Here is a 26,995-nt window from a genome sequence, read left to right on the forward strand (position 1 = left end):
AAGAACGAAGCAAGGCAAAGTGAAAATACAGTAACATAAACAACACTGGGTGGGCTTTTATTCCCTGAAAAAAATACAATGCTTCTAATTGTGTATATATTGATCTAATTAGTGTTTTCTTTCATTCTTTTTCTAAGAATTAAGAAACTGTTCCCAGAGGTGGGAAAAAGGGATCCTGTAACTTTGTGTATCTTATTGCTTCTTTTAGAGCCTTTCTGTCGAAGCTAAAATAGATGCATTATTGAATGGCAATTCTGCAATTGTTCTTCACAAGGCCTATAATAATATCAATTTCAAAGTAGTTCACTGGAAGGTTTTTTAAAGCAATGAATTACATATATGCTGCCACAAAGAAAAAAAAAAGAGCATGACAGTGAAAATTAAACAGATTTCTCCCATAAAAAATGTATTTTCGAGGAAGACCCAAGTTAATCAATTGGCATTTTCCTCCCAAGGTGATCAAGTTTGTAGCTTCACAATCAAAGCCAATTTCCAAGAATCTTACAAAAATAGTTTGTCATTTTAATAATAAAGCCTTTTCATGTGTTTTATATGGTATCAGTAAAATGGTAGTGCATTTATGTAATCATGTACCTTCGGTGTAATATTCTATAACTTGTTAATCATCTTAATAATTAGTATTAAATTATGTCACAGTTCAGTAAACAGCACTCTATCAGAACAGTTATCTATCAGAGCACTGTGATGTAAAAGCTTAAATATAGCATTAACTAACTTTGAATTAAATTCTTATATTTCTTTATCTTTTTACACTTATATAAAACTGGGGTTTTCTTAATTACATACAATTTATGTTGATAGAGTGTAATAAAAATGGTTCACCTCTAACCAGAATAGCTTCAATACTTATAAACATAATACTTCTTAATTTCACCATGCACACACCATGTAATGGACAAATTATACTGCCTTAGGTTTTAAATAGTCCTCAGTGATTAAAGGATGCCACAGGAATAAAAATGTGGGCTGTAGAAATATAATGAGTAGTCTCACTCTCTAAATTCACTGAACAAGGCAAAGCTATGCACTTGTGTCAATGGAATGATTTAGCAAAATTCCCTGTTACTCAGGTATCCGACAGGGTCATAATCACATCTATTTAAAAGCTTAAATTTGTATTTTATGCTTCAGTGAAACATAAAACTTAGAACTGACTACATTATACACAAAACTCTGAAAGCATTGCAGATATATTACATTTCTGAGTAAAGAGGAAATTAAAAACACTGGAATTAGTTAATAGATTAGTCAGTTAAGCCTTTAGAAAGTTTCAAGTAGCCTGCGTTCTCCAACCCCAAAATTGGCACACGCACATACACACACAAAACATATTAGCAATTTTTATTATAAATATATTTTAAAAGAACTGAGTACTTATGAGCTATTATGTAGTAGTTTCACGTAGAAGCAGGAACCTTGGTAGATATTTGCAAGCATTTCATCCCAACCACATAACACAGCAATAGTATCAGCAGAAAGCAAGATCCTAATTTCACCAGCTAGAAAACTCAGCAAAACTACAAAGCCAAAAGTGCTTCAAGCAGCAGGAGGAAACAGAGCACTGGTTTAAATGAACCAAGGGAACTGATGGTCATTCATGAAAAGATAAAAAGGCAGATATAACATATGATGGTCATTTAAACAACAATGCTGTAACAAGATAGTGCTTTAAGAATACATTAAAGCACTAAGAATACATTTAATGACAGAGGAGACAAAAATAATAGAAGAGGGGATAAGGGTGGGGCAATTTTCCCTCAAGTGATCACAGCTGTTGCTATCCCCTCTTGAGAAAAAGGAAAGAAAATCACCTCTGGCTGATATCTGTCAGATATATCTTGATGAACCCCTCCCAAAACACACAAGCACAGAAATCTCATATTTCAAAAATGAGGTGTGTGTGTGTTCATATATGTATACATCACATGCTTGAGGGAGGAAAAGCTGTGTATGAAGCACAGAAGACTGGTGTTGCTCAAGGTCATTCCCTTCTTGAAAAAAGAAAGGGGAAAATAATGACAAAAAGAAATAGACTGGGAGACAGGAGTCAAGTAACAACTTCTTTCCGCCTGCCTATGTGCTCACATCTGCTCCCATGGGTGTCCTGACTTTCTTATTACTCTGCCCCTCTTAATAGTGACCATAAGAGGGCTTACAAGGAAGGAAGATTTTGCTGGGAAATTTCCTGTCAATGCCTGAGAGTCTTAACCTGTTAGTGAGCCAGGCCAGCCCTCTCTAAGTACAATGCTTAACAAGCACCATGGACTCAGATCTCCAAATTGGTTTGCACATCTCTGTGTCTCCAGACAAGGGGAAAGGAAAGAGAGGCAGAAATGTACATTTTTTAGGAACTTCTATACATGAAACTCGCTGCTAGCAGGTCTTTTTGGTTATGACATTTCACCTAAACCCCTGAGACTAAATCCTTAGTGAGTAAAGGCCAAAAGAAAAAAAAAAAAAAGTAAGTGAAATGAGGAGGGAGATAGGGAAAACATTATTTTCCCAAGTACTTATATTCTCCACCTTGGGCACTCTCCAAACAGATATGCCTTATTTGTTAACCAATATTACCAATGACATACTTTCTGTTGTAATAATATTTTGGAGAAATGCAGGGGACAAAGAGGTGTCCTTGTCAGATTTTTAGTATAGACAATTTGATTTCCTGTTTAGGATTTTCTGATAGGAGAAATACCAATAAATTCACTGAAAGAGGGGAAAAACATGAAAAAATTGTCACTTAATTTCTCCCAAATTCCCAGTTATTTTTAGTTTTATACAAGCAGCACCCTTTTCTTTCTGAGTCTTCAGAAGGTAGAGTGGGGACCCAGTTTTCTGTTAAATCTGAGTTACCCTCTATATCCTTTCTTGGTTCTCCCTGGAGCTTGAAGTTACAGAGCAAATCTGTCTTTAGAGTGGTCCTGTATCCTTCATCTTTACTAGGTATGGGGTGGGAGGTGGGGGTGTAGTAGTCTTTCTATTGGTATTCCAACTGAGGGTAAAACAGCTGTATAAATGAGCTGATTAAATCCAGGAGAGGAAGAGAGAAGAGGAAAAAAAGAAATGAACAAATGGAAATATAGAAAAAATGCACTCAGTTTCAGGTTTTTGATCCTGAGAAATCCTACATTATTTGAATATCAAGGCATTTTTGCAGCGAGCTTTCATTCTATGTTCTTGAATATTCATTCACGGGGTTGGGGAGGAGGAGGCACAGGGCATCACTGCCCTCCACACATCTCTTTACCTCCTCCCTCTCGCATCCAGGGGGCCACCTCAGCGGTGATGCGCCAGCGGTCTGCCAGGGGCCCTGCTGAGCTCTCCCACCCCGCCCCAAGAGAGTGTCAACGAGGGCCTGGCAGCTGCAGTGGAGGAGCCCAGCCCCCAAGCCGGCTGCATACGCGGCTTTGTAGCACCACCAGCCTGCCAGGGTTGCAGCAGCAGCCGAGCCCAGACTCCAGAGGAGTCCGAGACATCAAGCAAGAGCAGCAAGCTAGTGGCCAGCTGGTAGTCTGCAAATGCCATCATACGGACATCTATCAAAACGCAGGGAGGAGGGGAATAGTAGGCAGCGCCCCTACACTCTTATAAGTGGCTTCAGCAAAGAGAAACCCTGGTAGCCACCCCAGTTACTGTCTCTTAGAGCAGGGTGCCCTGTGCTTGGCCTGGCCAAACCCTCTGCTGGGTGCAGCCATCAGGCAGCTCTGGAAGGCGCGAGACAAACGAGCACTCCTCAGCTGAATTATTCAGACCACCTTCACTATGGAATAAAATATTGATGAGACGACTTTGGAAGTGCTCTATCTTGTTAATCCTAATGCCCTCGAGAAGGAAGTGAAATTTTCTGTAGGGGATTCGGAGGTGATGGAAAAAAAGAAATGAGAAATAAGGTGTGAGGGTAAGGGGCTTTGGAAGTTCATGGGGATCTCCATTTTAATATATCAGACCCAATATGTTAATTAGGCAGTCACAAATCCACCTTATTCCTTGTAAATTAGGAATTTTCAAAATTACATATTATACAGAGACAAACACAAACCCACCAATCAAACAAACAAGCAAAAAATCCATGGCACACAAGCCCCTCTCCACAACTGAGACAATACAGCTGGGACAGTGCTGGGGTGGTGGTTATGGTTTTAGCCTGGCTCCTCCAGATATACAAATGACTTCTTTCAGGGACTGATTTTGCTACATAAAAGCAAACCCTTGCAGTTAAAAATCATATCACAACACACACACACACACACACACACGAGACAATGAATTCCCTTCCATGCAAAGCAAGTCCCAAAAAACTCCATTTGGGATTAAAGTCTCTAAATGTGCAATTTACAACTACTAAAGGATCTGGCAAGCTCGGCCACAATAAGGAAAGAAAATCAACCTGGCACCAGAAGTAGGGAAGGGTCAAAAATGATCCTTGCCTGAAATGATGGGTGGAAACCAAACACCTTCTTGCACTCCACAATCTGGGGAGGGTTAGATACCAAATGGTCCATGACAACCACAACCTGAAGGAAATATGGTATTTTAATCTCTGGCAACTTCAGATAGCTTCAGAATGCCTAGCTTTCCAAAAACATCAGTTAGGGTGGAACGTATGCATATCCCCTTATCTTTCACTGCTATATTAAGTGCTCAGGTATAGATTTATATTCCACCTACTAGAATTATAATGCAACATCATGGAACGCCCTTGGATACCTAGCTCTTAATGATTTTCAAAACATTAATAAGTAAAGTAGCCTGCAATGCAGATAAGACAGTAGAAACAAGATCATAAGGAAACTGGGTGAGGCGGGTAGTCCTTTGCTTGTTACCTGGTGCCTCTAGAGGAAAAGACGGTCGTAGGAGGACTTTCTGCCCGCAGGTACAATTCCGGCAAGGTGGCTCCAGGTGGCTTTCACAGTCCTAAGCCGGTCTCTCTCTTCACTTCGCTGCCCTTTGCCATAGCTCAGCACCTGCATCCTAGGGAGTCCGAGAGGCGGCTTCTGCCACTGATGCCTGCAGGTCGCGCTGGGTGGGGAATCCGCGGCGATCGCCCCATGAAACCCGCGTTTCTGCGCCCAGGGAGCGGGCAGAGGCAGGGCGGCCGCGCAGGAACACTCAGACACACACACTCAAAAGCACACACACACACTCGCACGAAGGCGCGCGCGCACTCGTATTCACACTTGCACAAGCACACCCAGCACAACACGGGGAGGGGGCCACAAGGAGTGGACCGGCCCTTCTCAGGATCGGCTTGGATGCCCAAAGGACCACGGGCAGCAAAGAGACTGGTCCGGAATAGCCGGTAGATCACGTTTCCTTCAAGTTCTCCTCCAACCCAAATCCACGTAATTCAAAAGCTGGTGACATTTTGATGGGGAGGAGAGAGCCGAGAAAGGGTTGAGGAAGAGTCGGGGATTCTGTTAAGCAGTTTTAAAAGCTATCCTGGTTACCTTGTTTGTGCAGGAATCAGAACCAGTTGGAAGGGCTGAACTTTTGGCTTCAAATGATGTGGTCCAAAACGTAAGTATCCTTCTGGCCAAGACGGGAAGGTCTGGGTGCACAGAAACAAGACGACTGCAGGACCCTCTGTTGACCTTGCGATGTACCTGAAAGCAGGTTAATGCTGGCGTTTCCCAAGCCTCTGGGTAAAATGACCCACATACGTGGTTCCACAGCCGGGTAGCCGCGGCGAATGCAGCGTGGAAAATGGGTCCGAGCGCCCTCCGCCCTCCTCAGGAACCCGGGCACGGAGGGGCACGTGGAGTTAACACATTTGCTTCTGGGCAGTTGGATAAAAGACAGTCAAATGCATCAGATAGGCGGGCGCGCTCACACACAAACGCACGCAGCTAGCTGGAGAGCAGCTTACAAAAAACAAACGCCGACATGACTTCGAAAGGTAGAAAAGGTTCCGAATCCTTCCGGAAAATGGAAGGACCAGCAGGAAGGTTATGAAAATCTTCGCAGGTCTTTCATTGTTTCTTTCTAGTATGAGTGTGTGCGTATTTCCAGGTTTCGTTTGTCTGCCCCACCCCCGTCCAGTTGCGCTTTTTACTCCAGATATCAACCGACCTTACAAAATGGATTACGTGGGTGGATTGTGCTCATGGCCCAGTGCTCCAAAAAGTCAAGAATCCTAAGGGGAGGGCCAGCTGCGAAGCCCTTCACATCCTCCAGGGAAGCAGGAAAAACACGCACAAACACACGCGCACTCGCGCGCACGCACACACCGAGTCCTCCATTCGGGCCGCTCTGCACACGCTCACCGCCTCCCTGCGCTCCTCCCGCCGCTGCCCGCCGCACCGGGCGAGTCCGTGGCTCAGGCTCAGGCTCACGCGCGGGGCTGGAAGCCCAGATCCCCGGCTGCCGCGGCGGTCTAGGCGGGTCCCGGTCCTCGGCTCCCCGCGGCGCCGTGTTCCGGCAACAGCTACCGCCCAGCCCGGAGGAGCTGCGCCCCGCGCTGCAGCATGGAGGCGGCGGGGGCGCGCGCCGCGGGCCGGGCCTGCACCGCGGTGACGAGAGCTGCCGCGCGGCCCGCGCTCGGAGTCGGCGGGACCCCGCCGGGGCCGCCTCGCCACCCTCGCCCCGCTGCGCCCGGAACCTTAGGACTGATTTCACCCGGCCTGCGGTGGAGGACCGGCGCCGAGCCCGCAAATCCCTGCGCCGGGAAGTGCGGGGGCGTTGCAGGCAGGGGGAGGGGAAAAGGCGGAAAACCTGGAGCAAGGAGGCGAACTTCCCGGGGGTTCCCAACCGCTTCCAAGAGGGGACTTGCCGACAGCCCATTGCCCCCCGGCTGCGGTATAAAGGGATTGAAACCGGATCAGCCAGCGACTAACGGCGGCGGAAAAAGCCATTAGTTAGAACCCGCCGGAAAAATCTGAGACCAAGGACTGCTGACTTGGGATCTTAGTCACCTGCGAGCGGCTTCCAGTGTCCCCTTAGTAGCATGTTAGGCGGTAGATTTTCTTACAAATAAGTTCGAAGTGGAAGCTAAAAACATTTATATTTGAAAATCAACTGGGCTCAGCTGTTGGCCACATTTTAGTATATCAAGGGCAGAGAGCGAATCCAATAGTCACCATAAGCCAGGCCTGGCCAATCTGGACACTGGGACAGGGACCAGGTCTGAATCAGGAAGGACAAGGGAGGTGGGGAGAAAGCTGGACAGGGCCCCACGGGGAGGGGGCGGCTTTTCTTAGGCTTTTCTCGAGTCTCTGCCACTTTTTTCCAAGCTTCTGTCCAGGACGCTCTACCCTCCCTCGCTCCCTCCAGCCGGGAAAGGGCTTCCTCCCGGGAACCCCGACTGGAATCGCGCTGTGCTCCCAGGTGGGGCCGGGGAGCCTTTCACCAGCACGTGGTCTCGGTTCGCAGCAGAGCGCCGCCCCCACCCCCACCCCAGCTGCCCAGACGCCGCCCGAGTGCGGAGAGAATGGAGGAGCTGGGAGCTACGGAGGAAAGCTGGCTGGCCGGGGCGTCTTCCCGGCCGGCTAGGCAAAGCCACGTGCTAGCTAGCGGTCTCCTTGGATCGGGCGCGCTCGATTTTTGCTACAAATCGAGCTCCCCCGGCTTTCAGCGTCGCTCTGCGGGTGCGCAGCAGCTCACACTCAGGCACACGCACGGGCTCTCCCAAGTGCTTACACGTGCAGCCGCCCGCAGGCAGGACCCTCACGGCCCCCTCCTTAGAGAAGAAACCCGAGGTGGTGTTTGTCTATCGCCCCCTTCCTCCCGTCTGCTCCCCCTGTAGGTTCCGCAGGCTCCAGGTCCAACCCCCGGTTCGGGAATTCCCGCAACCCTCCGGGCCACGTTGCTCCGAAGCAGCGCGGCCGCGGTGCCGCAGCCGCCCCGGCGCCCCCTCCCCCCAGCGGGCGGAGGCGCCGCGCCCGAGGCTGTGCGGGCAGCTCCGCGGAGCCAGGCGGCGCCGGCCGACCCGGGTTCGAGAGCTGGAGGATCCAACTCGCGCCGCAGCGGGACTGTGCGGCGAAACCTCCCCCAGAAAATGAACGAACGGGACACCGCTGACAAATACGTCAGCGGCCTCCGCCGCGGTCCAGGAGAGTCTCCGCTAGAACCATCAGCGCTGCCCCTGTGGCTTCGCGTCTCCCGAAGTGGAAACATGGGGATCCCGCGAAGTCCACGGCGACAACCAGCGGCGAAGCGAGCCCGGGAGCTCCCGGAGGAACGGGGCAGAGCGCGCTTCCATCCCCGCGTCACTTCAAACTTAGCGGCTTCTGGGACTTCCCGGGAGGGCGGCGGAGCAGCGCCGGCGCGGACTAGCGGAGGCGGGAGAGCCACGGCCAAACACTGCAGGACGCGGGGCTGACCCTCTTCCTTCAGGACTGTCCCACTTGCTCCCCTGCCCTGCTGAGCTGATGGGACCCGCTAAGGTCTAGGAGATCAAGGTCTGCAGTTCCCCTGGGACCACAGTGGAGAGAGATGTTGAGTGAGAAAGTCGAAGACCTTGCCTCGCTCTACTAAATAACTTTTCTTTTTTCTTTTCTTTTCTTTTCTTTTCCTCCCCCCCGCCGCGCCCCCAGTGTTGGGATCGAGGTGAGGAGGGGGCGCACCGACCCCGCGGCCAGGCGTGCGGAGCTGGGCCCAGGGCAAAGTTCTCGGTGCTTCCTGGGCGTGTGTGCGGTTTGCTTGAGGATGAAACCCGCGTCTCCTCGGTGTGGGGAGGAACGTGTAACTTTTCAGCGTTCTTTTATGTTGCAAGCCTTCCCATGCATTATTCATCGTAGTGTTTGCAAGTGTTTTCTTCTGCTTTCACATCTCCTCTCATCTCTAGAAAGCGCCCTGAAAAAGCCGTGTACCTCTCACTCCCAGGCACATGGATGTTTGCTCCTTTCCCTCCTGTGCAGGCTGGTGCGAGTTTGCCAGTGGAGAGGAAGAAGAAAGCTTTGTTTCATACGCTTTTCAGTGGGAGGTGGCAGGACTTTCAAGGAAAGGCTAGGATATTATTTTCCCTAAGGATCTTTCCTAAAGTTAACAAAGGGTAATTTTTATTTTTATTTCTTCCAAGGGAGGGGGGAGGGGAGCCTCTGAAAACGAGGGAGATGGCAATTTCTAGATGGCAAATTCTAGCTAATTATTACTACAATTAGCTGAAACTGCTATACTTTTATGAGCTAAAACTAATTTCTTGTAAAATAGGGTCCCTTAACACAGGAACATCTAAAGAGAACTAAAATTTATTTCAATGATTTCGTTTTTACTTTTCTCAATATATCTGCCTAGACTGTCTTAATTTATCCCCTAATCCAATGTTTATGCCAAATCGCCTTTATAATTATGTCAAGCTTCTATCTCTCCCAGATTGTTACGGTCATAAATGTTGGACTGGGTTCCCACAGTAATCCAGAATTTGGAAAAAAAAAGTTGAGTGTTTTGCTGATTTCAGACAATAAATGGAAATATGAATGTTTCACAATTAAGATGATGAATAACAAAAGTAACCTGAGTTTCTGGTTATATTATTATTTAGCATTGAAGTTTCTTCTAAGGCAATGAAAAAGGCAAGATATACTGTATTTTAAAATTGTAATTAACAATTTATTTGCTTACTCCATGAAATTTCTTATATCTGTGGATTGAAGTATGTGATAAATTGTCACTAATTCATTTTTGTTTGATGTATACTTCATGAAACTTATTTACAGTGGCATTATCTCCAAGTTTCCTGGGCCACTATTGTAAAAAGCTTTTGATTCCTTTTACAAATATAAAAAGTTCTACATTTATTCAAGACTGGAAAATGATATAATGAACCAACAGAGAAATACATGTTTCTGAATTGAAGAAATAACATTAGAAGAAAAACATAGTTAAAATAGGCTAAATGAAATCCAAACACCAAGACTTTTTAAAAAAATTACTACCACAGTTGTACCCTATATAGTTTTAAAATGCAAAAAAGAGATCTGATTATCTTAGAAACATGTTCTGATGTTGTACCTGACTCTAAAGCCCTAAGGTACAAATTGCTTTGGCAATTAGACTTGAAGACCCAGCATATTTCAGCCATCAGTAAACATTTCTCATTTATTCTGGACATCCTCCCTCCCAAACCAGACTTATTTACTATTTAGCCTTCTTCCAAGATCCATCATTTTTCTCTTTTATTTTTAAATAAAAATTTAAAAGTTATTGTTTAAGGATGTTTTTACTTGCTATTGTGCAAAATATACGTTTACTTTCTTTCTGTATTTTTGTGATATTTTTAAAACGTTATGGATCCTGATAATGGGGTACTACATGATTTAAGGTCTACCTCATGAACATTGAATTAGCAATAAGAACTGGGAAAAGTACTACATGAAGCTGGTCATTTCTTTTACTAAGAGAAGTATTTTTTTGAACCTTAATTTTTAAACGTAAGTGTCATGATTTTTAAAGGAAGGAGTTATTTCAGAGATAAACATTGCTGGACAAAAAAGGCAATTCTTAGGCAATATTGCAAGTAAAAAGTGAATTTTATCTTTAAGATCCATCCATCCTTTTTTCTTGCTTATTTGCTTACATCCTGGTATCAACTCCCTGTATTTGTCTGGTGCTTTTATTTAGTTACCCAAAAGCCCCAAAGTGCAACATCCTATCTAGGAATATCTAACCCAGAGAAGAATGATACATACAATATTGTGATTTATTTTTCTCTTAGTCAAAACCTCCATTTAGTCATATTAAACAGATCTAATTAAATCCTTAAAAAAAGAATTATGTTATGCTAATTTAAACTAAAGTGTTAGTGTCTAACTGTTTACCCAATTCAGGAATTTGAAACCAACTTAACTTCTAAAATGCAGAATTTCTGGCAGTGTGATGCATATATAGGAAGCAAAGTCACCTCAGCAATTCCGAAATTTTCATATAAGATTGAATGTCAACTATGGTACTATTTTTTTAATATATATTTTATTTTCTGTATTTTTGGTAGCTCCATTAAACAATTACTAAAACCTCTATTTTTAACTTTGTGAGAAACATTTAGAAAGTCTTATATTTGTACATCCATATAGTATTTCAGGAACATTTTCATTTGATCTTGAAACTCTATTCTAAAATGGAATCAGTCATCACATAATTATCTTAAAAACAAAAGTCTGTGTTACTGTTCTTATGACGATTTATGATTACTGGTCAGCACACCCAGTTATATTAAATGGAGGTAATAAGCTTTTTAAAGCCTATGGATTTAACCTCTCTAAAAAATCTGATGATATACTACATAACATAGTGTTTGCTTTTAAGCTTTAGTTTTACAGATTCCGTTTTCTAATGTTAATCTCTCTCCCAAATCTGCCCCTGAATTTCAGCCAGGTGGCCACAAGTCGGCAGTAATGTGACACACTCACGTGGTTGAGATCACAGAGTTTGCCTTTCTCATAAGCCACCATAGATTTAGAATTAAGAATTAATTTCTATTTTTCTATGAAAGATGCATTTTCATTGAAACACATAATGTTGAGTAAGTTTTACCTACACGAAAGCAGATAATTTCTTTTAGAACAATTATTTCTTAACATAAATTCCTAAAGCATAACATTAGGTAATTTTCTCCTAGTCTCTCCACTAGTTCCCTTCTCCTTTCATTAGGGTCTCCTTAGGATAGTGGGTTAGTGCTCATTCCTTTACTCATGTTTTATACCTCCGGTTGTCCTGGTCTTTGTTGTCTGCCAGCATGGTGTTAAAGTTCCTTTGGATTGATTTTTCAGCTGTAGGGGCAGTGATTCCTGTAATGAATGCAAATCCTCTCTGTGATTGTTTCCCACCAAACCTTGTACAATGGCCTTTCTTCCTCTGCTTGCAGTTTTGATCATTTGATGGAAATTTATCCAATGCCTTGTTTTAGTCAGTGTTCTGCACTAGGCACTGGGGAGAAAAGAGTAACCATAATTCTTTTGGTTTGTGACCCCGCAATAGAGCTTCCCATCCAGTAGAGATTATAGACCAAGTCTTCTTCTGTTACCTCTGGAACCCACCTACTATTCATTCCAGTAATAGTTTCTCTATTGCTCTTTGTTTCTAGATTGTTTTCCCCATGTTCATTCGAAGTGTCTTGAGAGACAGCCTGTGAAATATCCAGACACGGTGCTTTATCAAAGTACAAGGTGCAGCACAGCATAGTTCATAAAATGCTGGGATACAACACACCATTTGAATCTTGGTTCTGAAATTTACTTGGTTTCTGCATTCTTGTGGAAATCATTTCACTCTAGCCTGAATCTTTCATTCTCTTGCGTTTAAATGAAAATTATAAGACTTAGATTTGGGGTTGGTTGAGAGGTTTTAATGACTTTGGCTGTGTAAGGTACCCAGCACAAGAAGGTACTCCATATATATCATTTCTATTCCTTGCCATTAGACCATTGCAAACTGTAATGAATAACTAACTTCACTGAAAGTATGTTAGAAAGAATCCAGTTTTTCAAAATAATCTATTTTAATTCAGAATAAATGCTCATAAAAGTGAGATGAAAAATTCCCAGGAAGATGCATAAAACATTCTAATATTTTTATTTCCCTTCATATTAAATATTTTATAATTATGGTAACATATTATATAGCAAAATCTTGAAATACTCAAGTTTCTCTTTTCAGACACAATTCTCCCTCAAAAATGTATTTTACAAGTTTAGTGCTAGTTCTTTAAACACTCTCCTTTAAGGGAGCTACCCTTCCTTGTAAGAATATGATCAAAGAAGTTTTCTTGAAGTTTGTCTGGCTTAACTCTGGCTTTTAGACTAGTTAGAATATACATAATGTCTCTTGATCATTACTGAATTACCTAGAACTCATCAAAGGGGAAAAAATATATTAGTTTAAAAATTATGAAATATGTTAAGAATAAAAGTTGAGTAATATTAAACATAAAAACATTATTAAATACCAATTTTAAATTATTTGGCCTCCAATTTATTAATATGCTCATTAACATTTATATTTGTAGAAAATGTAATTATTTTTAACCACTTTTTATTGTATTATACTGCAACAGTATTTTCTCAGTTTCTCTAAAGTGAATTTGTATATTGGAAACATTAATTTAAATAGTATCCATTTGTTGTATCTTTTATGTCTGCATGGATATACCAAACCAAAATACTGTCTTATTTTGTGTTAGTTTGACATGTTTTAACTTTTTAGTAATATTATAAACAAAAAACCACATTGTTGAACAATTAATATAACTTATTGTGGGACATATTAGATGGTCTATGTTCGTTGTTAATTTAGGAACTAACAAAAAGTTAAGTGGTAAATCATTGTGAAAAATTCGATGCAATTGCAGCCTTTCTGTATGGTTTTCAAATATGGTCGGATTTGATTAAGTTGGTTAGCTTTTATAGTTTTACTAATTTTTAAAAAATATGTCTTTATTGATTTGAGAGAGAGTAAAGGAAAGGGAGAGAGACAGAATTTGAGGATTTGCTACATTTTCTGTGGAGATTTTTCAAGACTGTCTTGGTTTCCAGTGTATTGATGAATGTAGCCAAAAGTATAAAAACATCGGCATTGAATTTATTATTCATTTGTTCATTCACTTACTCATTTTCATACCCGTAATGCTTCAAGATTTTGCCCTTGACTACATTTATGAAGGTGATAATGTTCTCAGTTTCATTCATACTAAATTTAGAACTATATCTTGAAAGGCAAAAAAAGGAGAGAGAAGCAAAGAATGAGGGCAAATTATAAAGCTAATAATTATTTAGAACTGTAAAACCAATTCTCTATATCTTGTCTAGGAATACTTTTTTCACTTCAGATGTTAATTCTCTATTTCCAAAAGTATTTTCTTGCCATTCTACTGAGACATTCATTTTATACACTTTTAATAAGATGAGGATAAATGGAAGATTTATAAGAAAGATAAGTAGAATCGTGTAAAACATGCACATATCCCTAGTCACGTATCATGGGTCTTTAGAACACATTAAAGGTCTTAATTTAAAAATTCAAGATATAGTTCTAGACTTTAACTTTGTTTTAAATGTGAAAATGCTCATAACACAAAAAATAAATTTTTTATTAATTTTAAAAGACAGACACTTGTTTGAAGCAGTGAACTAGAATAAAGAAGTTTTTTTTTTCTAGTGACTTCATCTTGGAGGCCTTGATTGGACTCTTTAGTACTACACTTACTCATTTAGAAAATTGCAGTGAGCTATGAGAGGGATTCCTGGACCTCCTGACCTCATTTCTGCCTATTGTGTCTGTCTTTGCACTATGCAACTAGCTTCTCTTTCTTGTTTTTGTTATTTAATCATTTCTGATTTATCTTTGGCAAGAGAATATTATTTTATAAGTGAAATGTATGCCTGTTTTCCAACAGCAAGCAACACAGGAATTATTCTGCTTTTAACTGTAGAATTAGAAGAGTGCTTCTTTGAATAGTTATGAAAGATGCTTTTGGAATATATTGCAGAAAATGCCCCAATTAGAACTTACAGTGAAACTTAAAATATTAAAGAAGAAAAACAATATATGTAGAACGGCCTTACCTAGATCGCTCTCTGTATTTGTGAAAACATTTGTCTTTGTAAATATGTAAGGTAATTTTACAATAATATAGCAGATGTCCAGTTCACGTGGCAACTATTCTTTAAAACTAATTTGACTTTCCTTCAAAACATTTTTCTTTTTTTTTTGAAATGTATAAACCCATGGTTACTCTCTTTATTGTGTCTTGCTTTGACTCAGGTACAAAATCTCTCCAACCGCGGTTCACTTGCTATTTTTTTCTTTAGTGCAGTGTATCTGTGCCATGGTTTGCTTTAAGAAGCAAATGCTGGAACTGAAAAGTAATAGTAATGAGTAGCCGAAGAATAAACCATGGATTTGAAGAAAATTGTTAAACTTTGGAAGAGAAAGTAACTGAGCACCATCCACAGTTTACCCAAGTGTGTCTATAGTTTCACTATGATCTCAGGAAATTCAGTGTTTCTGTTTCTGTGGAGATCACATTTACACTAAGTGATTACTGCATTTTTTTTTTAAATGCAATGAATGCAAAGCCTCCCTTAAACTTTGTCTTTTGTATTTTCAATTTTAATACTTACTCCTGTATCTCATAAGGGTTGCAGTGAGATAATGTGCCTATGAGTAAGATAATGTGTCAGGCTTTATAAAAACCATTTATTTTGTGATTTCAAACAGCTCAATTTCTCCTCTGTTATTTTAATGTTAAAAAGAACCATATACATAAAATTTACATATAATAGACTGCTCAGTGAAGGTATTACATTTATTTTTAGAATGTATTTTTGTTTTATTTTTTTCTAAGCTATTAACTGTGTAATGAGTGAAACAGAATACCTGACTTAAACTGTTGTCCATGAAAATAAGAAGTCACTAATATTTAGCAGTCTTGATTTTTTTTAAAAAAAGCATTTGATACTTTGTTCCATTTTCTATTTCTGGAAGTGTTTCTGTTTTAGGTTTTAGCAGCATGAACTTGAGGCAGGATAGGAAGAAGTTAGGAAAATTACTTGGCAAATGAAATGGGGAAACAGACATTTGATTCAAACTGGCCTTACCCAGGAGCCTGACACACCTGCCTCCTTCTCCCTTGCACCTTGACTCCCTTAAGTATTAAGCCCTCAGGAAAATGAGGTTCTGACCATCATCAGATAACCTTAGGAACAAAGCCTGGGGGCTGTTGAGCACAGAGACAGAGTTTTGGTCAAACTAGAGATAACATCTAGGCCTCAGTTGTGTTTCAGTTATAGGCCCAGAAGAGCAGCAAAGCCAAACAAAGAGATACCATGGCTGACATCAGGACCAGATTCAGTGACCAATGACCCCCTGCTCTGGCACTGACCAATCAGTAGAGAACATGACCCTGAAAGGACACACCTGGAAAGCTGATGAATATTCTATTGAGACACTCCCCTGAGACCTCTCCTAAAATCCCTGCCTTTAGAAAACAGATAAACACCCTTAAGATAAAGGACCCAGTTCTCCCCCTCCCCCCCACCAGTTCATTGCCCCCTCCTTTCCTTAGGGGTGCATCCTATTGCTTTCTTTATCCTAAGCACCAAGGGCCCTTCTTTTGTCTCTATAACATGTTTTCTGAGTCCATGCAACCCAGCTGGCTCATGTCTTCTGACTCTGTGACTTTCTTTCTAAAGGCTAAATAAACCTCTTGCATTAGAGCTCATGGCTCTGAATCCTTTCTTTGCCAAAATCAAGAACCTTGGTCTAACACTGCTGCTAACAAACTGATAATAAAACATTCTTGGAACACAATCTGTTAGAGGTTACCTCCAAATGAATAAGTAGCTTTTCTTTATAATCTGGCATTTTATTGTGCTATATCTCTAATTTACTCAAAATAAAAACCAGTAATTGGCATTTACCTCAATATATAGCCCCTTACTTTTATATGTATGTTACTATAATCAAAATGTTTTGTGATATTTGCACCTAGGGAGGGGAGACTTCATTAATACATTTCAATTTATGCTCATACAAGAGGTAATATTTGCCTTTGAGTATTAACATAAGTATGTATGCTGGTCACTAATGATTACCTTCCAAACTATTCTATTTATTAATATTTAGAATTGCTTTGATTTTCCAAGAGCAGAAATTAATCCTCATCATTGACTACTGGTCTGTGTTATTCCAAAATCCAGTTCACTTTCTCTTCAAGAAAGAGGACAACCTTAGAATTATTATAATTCACACAGCACCTTTTTTAAATGTCAAGGAGCTAATGTTAAAAGGTAAGGTGGGGCACATTAAAATGTTCAAGAGTTTATTCAAGCACACATTGATTTCAGTCGGGCAGCACCAAACCAAAGGTGGTAGGAGCACTCCACCAACAGGAGTGAGAGGAGAGATTTCTATAGAAAAGACATGGAAACAAAGCAAGGAAATTATTTGATTGACTATTGCTTAAGCAGTTGCCTTAATTTTGAAAAACTCTCTGGCTAATTATGATTGGTTGTTTTTGTTTCATTTCCTCAGATTCCAGTACATTCACTTTGGTTTAGGTTTTGGGTTGCTTTGTGTTGGCAAATTAATGCTACCAAGGAATTTGAATCACCTTAGTCTAATGCCATCCTGTTTAATTACTTTAATATTCATAAAACCCATTTTTATTTAAATTAATGATTCTTTTTATAGCATTTCAAATTGTGAGACATCTGGCTAAGATTCCTTGGAACCAAAATTTACCTTTTCCTACTCAAATTCCACATGTATTTTTTAAAATTTATTTTTATTGTTGAAAATATTACAGATGTCCCCCTTTCCCCATTAAAATAAATTTCTTTTATCCAAATGTGACCAAGATGATTTTCTCGTTTTTACAACAATGGGTTTACTAATAGGATTAGAGAGTGGAAGAAAGAAGCAGCATGATCTAGTTAATTCTAATCCTGCCTCTACTTCTCTTCAGGAAACATGGAAAAGTTAACTAAAAACTTAAAATTAGACATTGAAATATCTGATCTATAAATTTACTAACTTTAAATTTAAAAAGTCAGATCTACTTTGGATTACATCAGCACTACTGCTTTTGTTTAGTCAGATCATAATAAATAAATTAATGCTATATAAATAATGAAACATTGTTTTCCATCAACAATGAGCTCACATTCTGGAATGAGGGAAAGGCATTTAAATGAGTAAATTAGAGCAGATAAATTTGTATGTGTATATATTCCAAAGAAGAGAATAACCAGCTCCACTTGGTCAGGGAAGACTTGCAAGTGTAGACCCTGTAGTTGAGCCTGGAAAGATCAGTAGGAATGATCAAGGCAACAGGTATAGAAGGGTATTCCAGGCAGCAAGACTGACATGAGCCAAATAAAAAGGTACAAGACAGTAAGTGCTCAGGCTAATGTAAGGTAGACTAGGTTCTGGACAAAAACAGTTGGCATGCTCTGATTATGAGATTTGACTGCATCTGATAGTTCACAAGAAGCCATGAATGGCTTTAACAGAAGAAGAATAAATAAGGATTCAGATTTTACACAGATAAATCCTTCAGCGGTATGGAAGGTAGAGTGATTACTGAGAGTGGCTATAAAAAACAAAACAAAACAAAAAAATAGAACTGTAAAGGAAAATCATGGTGGTGTAGGTGAGAAATAAGAGGGCATGACTGTGGATTGGGAAAAGAGGTTTGGATTCTAGAGTTGGCAAGAAGTTAGTATCCATATGGCCCATTGACTAGTCACTGCAAAAAAGTATATCTCAATCAGAATTTACTAGATCTATATAAGAATGTTCCAGCATCCCAGGAAACGCATGTACAGAAGAACTTAAGGGTTATGAGAAAGCAGGGCAGCTATTCTATCCATCTTTTTCACTTAGTAGAATAACACGGCTTCTCATTTTATGCTCTCTTTATATGGGATTTTTATGATTTTTTTCTTCAGCTCTTTTTTTTTCAGCTTGAGAGAGAACATGGCCCAGATATGGTCACCTTAAACACTTAGTAATACCGCTTTCTGTCTGTTTCTCTACTTCAACCCCCAAAGAAGAGATCAGATTGGCCCAGCTGTACTCAGGGTGTGGGGTAATGTAGCCTTTACCTACTCAGCAAATGGCCATGGGAGGAAGACTCTAAGAAGAGGTAAGTTTTCTGAGAAGTGGATCTGAAGCCAAGAAAGAACATATTGAGATCTCTAGTTTATCAATATATGACTGTAGAAAGAAAGCCAGTTTAGGTGAGAAGAATTAATCCAGTTTTTAAATGTGAGTTCAAGACTGTTAGAAGAAGATTCTCAGGAGGCATTTGGTTATATAAGTTGAGTTCAGAGAAGCAATCTAGGATGGAGATACATTTGGAAGTCATTAACTTACAGGTGACAAAACTATAGGATTAAATAAAAATGTTTGAGTGAGAGCATGCCTAAAAATGGACTGCAGAAATATAGGAAGAGTCAATAAATTGATGAAAAAAGAGAAATAAGTTGAAAAGAACATATTTTGATATGGAATTGGATAGAATGATATCAGAAAAAGCAAGGACATAATTTCAAGACATGTTTTATAGACTAGTATCAAATGTTGCAGAGATTAACAATATAAAGAGTGAAATGAGGGGAAAAAATTTAGAGGCCATCACTAATGATAGAGGAAGAACAGCTTTAGTGGAGTGATGAGAGCAGAGGATAGCTGCTGCTTGCAGTAGGTCAAGGAGAAAATGTTAGATGAGAAATCCAGGGGAGGTATGGTTCATTCCTCCAAATGAAATGACAAGTGCAGACAGTGTTGAAAGATCTATTATGTCAGTTCCCAATAAGAAACAAATCATTAAAATACAGGGGAAAGAGTTAATAAATTGCTGAAGCAAGGTACTGAGGGATTAGTAGAGTGTCCCATCTACAGGGGATTAGCACCAGGCAGAAAAAGACTTCTTTCTAAAAATATGACAGAAGCTGATACATTTTGCCTTGCCTAAGCTCTTCCATAAATATTTACTTTTTTCTTACGTAACTTTTTGTACTGACACTTTCTTAAACGATGATGGCATGTAGTAAAATTATTTTTTAATTTTATTTTTAAAATAAATTTATAGTGACATTGGTTATGATTATATAGGTTTCAAGTGTACATTTCTATGATATATGATCTGTATATTACATTGTGTGCCCACCACCCAAATCATCTTCCATCACCATGTATTTGGCCCCCTTTACCATTTACTCCCCCTCCCCCCCCCACCCCTCTTCCTTCTGGTAATCACCATATAGCTGTCTGTGTCTATGAGTTTCAGTTTTGTCTCCCACATATGAGTGAAATTATGTGGTTCTTAGCATTTCCTGACTTATTTCATTTAGCATGATATTCTCAAGGTCCACCTATGTTGTGGTAAATGGCAGTATTACATCATTTCTTATGGCTGAGCAGTGTTCCATTGTGTAAATGTGCCACACCATCTTTATCCAGTCCTCTATGGAGGGACACTTTGGTTGTTTCTATGTCTTGGCCACCATGAAAATGCTATGATGAACATAGAGGCTCATATAGCTTTGTGAATAAATGTTTTCAAATTTTGGGGGAAGATACCCAGAAGAGGGACTGCTGGGTCATATGGTAACTCCATTCTTAGTTTTTTGAGAAACCTCTGTACTGTTTGCCATAGTGGCTGGACCAGCTTGCATGCCCACCAGCCGTGAATGAGTTACTTTTTCTCCACAACCCCTCCAACACTTGTTATTGTCTATCATAATAGGCATTCTCACAGGTGTGAGATAATATGGCAATTGTAGTTTTGATTTGTATTTCCTTGATAGCTTGTAAAGTAGGGCATCTTTTTGTATATCTTTTGGCTATTCATGTCTTTTTGGGAAAATTCTGTTCAGATCCTCTGTCCATTATTTAATTGAATTGTTTCTTTGTTTGGTGTTGAGTTATAGGAGATCTTTATATATTTTAGATATTAACCTCTTGTTGGAGCTGTTGTTTGCAAATATCTGCTCCCATTTGGTTGGTTGCCTTTCTGTTTTGTTAGCAGTTTCTTTCGCTGTGCAGAAACTTTTTAGTTTGATATAATATCATTCCTTTATTTTTGGCTTTACTTCCTTTGCCTTTGGAGTCAAATTTATAAAATCCTCTGTAAGACCAAGCTTCATAATTTTATTACCTATGTTTTCTTCTACGTAATTTATTATTTCAGATCTCATATTTAGGTCTTTAATCCATTCAAATTAATTTTCCTACATAGGGACAAGCTTTGTCTAGTTTCATTCTTCTGCGTGTGCCTTTCCAATTTTCTCAGTACCATTTCTTGAAGACGTTTTCTCCACTGCATCTGATTTGGATCCTTTGTCAAAAATTATTTGCCCATATACATGTGGTTTATTTCTGGGCTCTCAAATCTGTTTCATTCTCTGTCTGTTTTTCTGCCAATACCATGTTGTTTTGATTATTGTTGCTTAGTAGTATAATTTGAAGTCATGTAGTATGATACCCCTGGCTTCTTTTTTGGTTTTGGGTGTTTTTGTTGTTTTTTTCTGAGGATTGCTTGAACTATTCAGTGTCTTTTACAGTTCCACACATATCCAATTATTTTTTGTTCTATTTTTATTTTCTTCTTATTTTTTGTTAATCCTCACCAGAGGATATTTTTTTCCCATTGATTTTTAGAGAGTGGAAGGGAGAGGGGAGAGGGGGAGGGAGGGAGGGAGAAAGAGAAACATCTGTGTGAGAGAGATACATTGATTGGTTGCACCCCAACTGGAACCAGGGATCTAATCTGCGACCCAGGTAAGTACCCTCGACCAGAATCAAACCCATGATCCTTTGGTGTGCAGGCCAGAGCTCTAACCACTGACCCATGATGGCTAAGGCAAGTACTATTTTTTTTTTTTAATGTCATTGGGATTTTGATGGGGACTGCATTAAATCTGTATATTGCTTTGGGTAATATGAACATTTTAGCTATGTTGATTGTTTCAATCAATGACATGATATCTTTACATTTTGTTGTGTCTTTTTCAATCCATTTTAATAATGTTTTGTAGTTTTCAGTATATAGGTCCTTCACAAACTTTGTAAGTTTGTTCCTATTTTATTCTTTTTGTTGCAATTGCAGAAGGAATTGTTTTTTTCATTTATTTTTCTTAAATTTCGTTGTTAGTATATAGGAATGCAGTGGATTTTTGTACATTGATTTTGTACCCTGCAACTCTACTGTTTGTTTATTCTTTCTAATAGTTTTTGGTGGAATGTTTAGGATTTTCTATATAGGGAATCATGTCATCTGCAAAAAGTGACGCTTTTATTTCATCATTCCCAATTTGGATGCCTTTTATTTTTTCCCCTTGCCTGATTGCTGTGGTTAAGACTTTCAGTACTATGTTGAATAAGAACAGTTAAAGTGAACATCTTTGTCTTGTTCCTAATTTGAGATTAAAAGCTTTCAGTTTTTCACTATTGAGTATGATATTAGCTGAGGGATTGTGATATATGGCCTTTATTATGTTGAGATACTTTCCTTCTATACCTATTTTATTGAGTGGTTTAATCACAAATGGATATTGTATCTCATTAATTTTTTTCATCTATTGATAAGAGCATGTGATTTTTATCTTTTGTTTTATTAATGTGGTATATTACACTGATTGATTTGCATATGCTGAACCATCCTTGTGCCCCTGGAATGAACTCCACTTGATTGTGATATATTATTTTTTAATGTATTGTTGTATTTAATTTGCTAGTATTTTATTTAGGACTTTTACGTCAGTGTTCATCAGATATATTGGTCTGTAATTTTCTTTTTGTGTGTTATACTTGCCAGGTTTTGGTATCAGGGTTATGCTGGCATTATAAAGTGCCTCTTCTTCAATCTTTTGGAAGGGTTTAGAAGACTAGGTATCAACTCTTTGAATGTTTGGTAGAATTCACTAGTGAAGGCATCTGGTCCTGGGCTTTTATTTTTTGATGGTTGTTTCAATTTCCTCACTGTTGATTGGTCTATTCAGATTTTCCAGTTCTTCATTATTCAACCCAGGAAGATTATATATTTCTAGGAACTTATCCATTTCTTCTAGGTTATTGAATTTTATGGCATATAGTCTTTCTTAGTATTCCAGTATTGATCTTTTGTGTATCTGTGATGTTTGTGGTGACTTCTCTCTCATTTCTGATTTTGTTTATATGGGTCTTTTCCCTTTTTTCCTTAGTGAGTCTAGCCAGGGGTTTCTTGATTTTATTAATCTTTTCAAAGAACCAGCTCTTTAATTAATTTTTCATATAGTCTTTTATTCTTTATTTCATTCAATTCTGCTCTAATTTTTATGATTTCCTTTCTTCTGCTGACTTTAGGCTGTTTTTGTTCTACTTTTTCTAGTTCTTTAAGATGTTGATGTTAGGTGGTTTACTTGGGATTTCTCCTGTTTCTTGAGATAGGCCTGTAATGATATAAGCTTCCCCCTTATTACTGTTTTTGCTACATCCCAGCAGTTTTGATATGTTGTATGGTCATTCTCATTTGTCTCTATATATCTTTTGATCTCATCCTTTATTTCTTCTTTGACCCATTTGTTTTTTAGTAGTGTGTTGTTTAATCTCCATGTATTTGTGTTTTTGTTTTATTTTATTTTGTTTTTACAGTTGTTTTCTAATTTCAAAGCATTGTGGTCAGAGAATATGCTTGGTATGATTTCAGTCCTCTTAAAGTTGTTGATGCTAGTTTTGTGGGACAACATATAGTCTATCCTTGAGATTGTTCCATGTGCACTGGAGGAGAATTTATAATTTGATGTTCTGGGATGAAAAGTTCTATAAATTTCCATTATGTCCATTTATTGTAATGTGTCATTTAAGTCCAATATTTATTTATTTATTTTCTGTTTGGATGATTTATCTTGAGTTGTCCATGGAGTATTTAGGTCCCCTACTATGATTGTGCTTTTGCCACTTCCTCCCTTTAATTCTGTTAGTAGTTGCTTTATGTATTTTGGTGGTCCTGTATTGGATGCATATACAGTCAAACCTCTGTTCTTTGCTGTCTTCCATCTTGAACAATTAGGTTCTTGACTAAGTTGTTCAAAGAAAACATGACTCCGATTTTTGATTTTTAGCACAACTTCATTTCTTACCTGATAACCCTTTTAGGCTGATACATCAGCATAACAAAAGTGTTTCGTGCCACAAACAAAGAAGAAAATGTGAGTCAGCTTACCACTAAACCTCCTGTTAATACCACAGGAAATTGTGCTGTGAATATGTCTGAGGTTTTTTGGTGGTTGTTTTTTTGCTTTTGTTCCTGGTGAAATGGACAATTAGCTCAATTTTAAAACATAAAGAGTCCATTAAGTGTGCTATGTTGCTAAGGGTATGAAAGTGCTCACAAAACAATGATCACAGGAAACTGAAAAGGTAGAGAAACTGTTGTTGATTTGGATAAAGGAAAAGCAGTTAACAGGGGACAGCACTTCAGAGGCAGTGATATGTGAAAAAGTGAAGATGCTGTGCCCCTGAAAGTAGTGCCGAAAGTGATTAAGGCTATTAGGGGGTGGTTCAACAAATTTAGAAAAGAAGTGCTTGTTTATAGATTAAACAGTACATTAGACATGTACTGTATATAAGAAAGGTTAGAACAGGGAATATTTAGGGGTCTGGAACAGATTAACTCAATTTACATTATTTCTAATGGGAAAAAATTATTTGGTTTTCAAACAAATTGCTTCTCAAACATACTTCCAGAAAGAATTAAGTTTGAGAACCAAGGTTCCACTGTATATTGAGAAGTGTTATGTCTTCTTGAAGTAGTGTCCCCTTTATCATTATAAAATGTCCATCTTTGTCTCATTACCTTTGTTATCTTGAAATCTGCTTTGTCTGATATAAGCAGAGCTACACCTGCATTTCTGTGGATGTTATTTCCTTGGAGAATCATTTTCCTCCCTTTCACTTTGAGTCTATACTTGTCTTTGAGGCTTAGATGTGTCTCCAGAAGGCAGCATATGGTTGGATTTTGTTTTTTGACCTAATCTGCTACTCTGTGCCTTTTTATTAGTGAATTCAGTCCATTTACTTTAGGGTAATTATTGATGTATGAATATTTCCTATACAGTAGCCATTTTATGTTTTATTTTCTGGTAGCTCTGTGCCTCCATTTGCTCTTTTCCTTTGTGTTTTCGTCTGTTGTTTTTGGTTGGTGGTATTCCATACGTTTTTACTCCCTTTCCTCTCTTTTTTTTAAGTTAGGTGTCTCTTCATTTCTGTGTGTGTGTGGTTACCATTAGGTTTATGAAAAAAGTTTTATATACACAGTAGTTCTTTTTCTTTTGACTGCATCTGATCTTTATACTCCTTTACAAATTCACCTCCTTTTTTATGTGTTTATTGTCATAAATTATCCCTGTTTATGCTTTAAGTTTGTTGTTGGCCTTACTTGTACTTTTGTGACCTTTTGTTCTTTGTTTCAGGTAGAATAACCCCCTGGAGTGTTTCATGCAATGGAGGTCTTCCGGTAATAAATTTCCTCAGCTCTGTATGTCTGGAAAGTCTTTATTTCTCTTTTATATTTAAAGAATAACTGCTGGATATAATATTCTTGGCTGGTAATTTCTCTTTTTCAGTAGTTTGAATATTTGTTTCCACTCTCTTCTAGTTTGTAGAGTTTCTACTGAGAAGTCTGATGATAACCAAACGGGCTTTCTTTTATAGGTTACTTTCTTCTTTTCCCCGGCTGCCTTGAGAATTCTTTTTCATTAATATTTTTCTCATTAAACTTTGTTTTAATGAATCTCAAAATTCTGTGACACATTTTTGGTCAAGTTGTTTCCATTAAAATATACTGATTTTTAAAACTAATCACTTAAAAACTGCCCCCCCCCCCACACAAACACCAAATGGTCCACAAAACATTCTCTTTTCCTTCTGAAGATTTTACAATGCATTATAATTATTAGCCAGTCTTTTAATATTAAACAAAATGACCACTGGAGACAAACAGTTCTGAGACTGTTCTTACACCACTGATTAAGACTGGAATGGAAGGTATTGGGGGTATTGGTGGTATTGGTTCTGTCCCAGTGGCCAAGTGGAGACTGGTGTTCTCAAACCTGGCATGGTGGTCACCTTTGCTCAAGTCAACATTACAGCTGAAGTAAAGTCTATGGAAATCCAACACTAAGATTTGTCATTCATTTGTAACAGTTTTTATGATATGTGCCTTGGAGAAGGCCTTTGTGGATTGAGGTAATTGGTTATTCTTTTTGCTTCTTGCATTTGAAGATCTAGATCTTTCCATAGGTTTGGGACATTCTTGTCAACTATTTGTTTGAATAGACTCTCTATTCCTTTTTCTCTTGCATCTTCTTCTGGCATGCATATTATTTTTATATCTTTCTTTCTGATGAGGTTAGATCATTCTTGCAGAGTCCCTTCATTTTTTTTTTTATGATTAAGTCTCTCTCTTCTTCCCTCTGCATCATTTCTAGATTTCTATCTTTGATATCACTAATTTTTTCCTTCACCTGATCAGCTCTGTTTCCAATACTCATTAGTTTTTTCTTTTTTTTAAAATATCTTTTTGATTTCAGAGAGAGGAAAGAGGAGGGAGAGAGAGAGACAGAAACATCAATGATGAGAGAGTCATTGATCGAGCCCGCAACCCGGGCATGTGTCCTGACCGGGAATCGAACCCTGATCACCGGGATCCCAGGTCCACGCTCAACCGCTGAGCCACGCCCAGCCGGGCTCATTAGTTTCTTCTTGATCTCTTATATTGAGTCCTTCATCTCAAGAATTTCTATTGGGTTCTTTTTGCCCCCTTTTCATTGAATTTATTGGGGTGATAATGGTTCATAAAATTATGTAAGTTCAAGGTGTACAATTCTATACAACATCATCTGTATATTTTATTGTGTGTTCACCACCTGAAGTCAGATCTCTTTTCCTCACTATTTATGTCCACTATACCCTCTTTTATGTCCCCTCAATGCCCTTTCCCTCTGGTAGTTAGTGTATTGTTGTCTTTGTTTATGAGTTGTTGTTTTTTGCTTAATCCCTTCACTTTTTTTACCCAATCCTCCACCGCCCTCCATTCTGACAGCTGTCAGTCTGTTCTGTATGAGTCTGTTTTTATTTGTTTGTCCGTTTATTTTATTCATTAGATTCCACATATAAGCAAAATCATGTGGTACTTGGTTTTCTCTGACTGGCTTATTTCAGTTAGCCAGGTCAATCCATGCTTTCAAAAAGGGTACAATTCCTTTCTTTTTTAAGACTGAGTAGTAGTTCATTATGTAAACATACCACAGATTTTTTATCCATTCATCCACTGATGGACGCTTGGGCTGCTTCCAAATCTAGGCTATTGTGAATAATACTGCAGTGAACATAGAGGTGCATATATTTTTTTGAATCAGTGTTTTGAATTTATTTAGGTATATTCCCAGGAATGGGATCACTAGGTGATAAGAAAGTTCTATTTTTAATTTTCTGAGGTAACTCCATACTGCTTTCCACAGCAGCAGCACCTATCTGCATTCTCACCAACAGTGCA

The 26,995-nt window shown here is 39.0% G+C and overlaps 1 protein-coding gene across 9 annotated transcripts in view; it reads right to left on the minus strand.

Moving 5' to 3' along the window:
* LRFN5 (leucine rich repeat and fibronectin type III domain containing 5) overlaps window positions 1-6,515 on the minus strand; it is a 277,160-nt gene extending 270,645 nt beyond the window's left edge. For 4 of the 9 annotated variants that reach the window (XM_016213288.2, XM_016213284.2, XM_016213283.2 and 1 more), the window contains exon 1: window positions 4,845-6,267. The gene's annotated coding sequence lies outside the window, so the exon portion shown is untranslated. Of the gene's footprint in view, window positions 1-4,844 lie in introns of all 9 variants that reach the window. The other 5 variants (XM_016213281.2, XM_016213285.2, XR_015715715.1 and 2 more) reach the window with 4 other exon arrangements.
* Between the last annotated feature and the right edge of the window lie 20,480 nt (window positions 6,516-26,995).

This window comes from Miniopterus natalensis, chromosome 1 (assembly GCF_054644295.1).
Source record: "Miniopterus natalensis isolate mMinNat1 chromosome 1, mMinNat1.hap1, whole genome shotgun sequence".
Taxonomy (NCBI): domain Eukaryota; kingdom Metazoa; phylum Chordata; class Mammalia; order Chiroptera; family Miniopteridae; genus Miniopterus; species Miniopterus natalensis.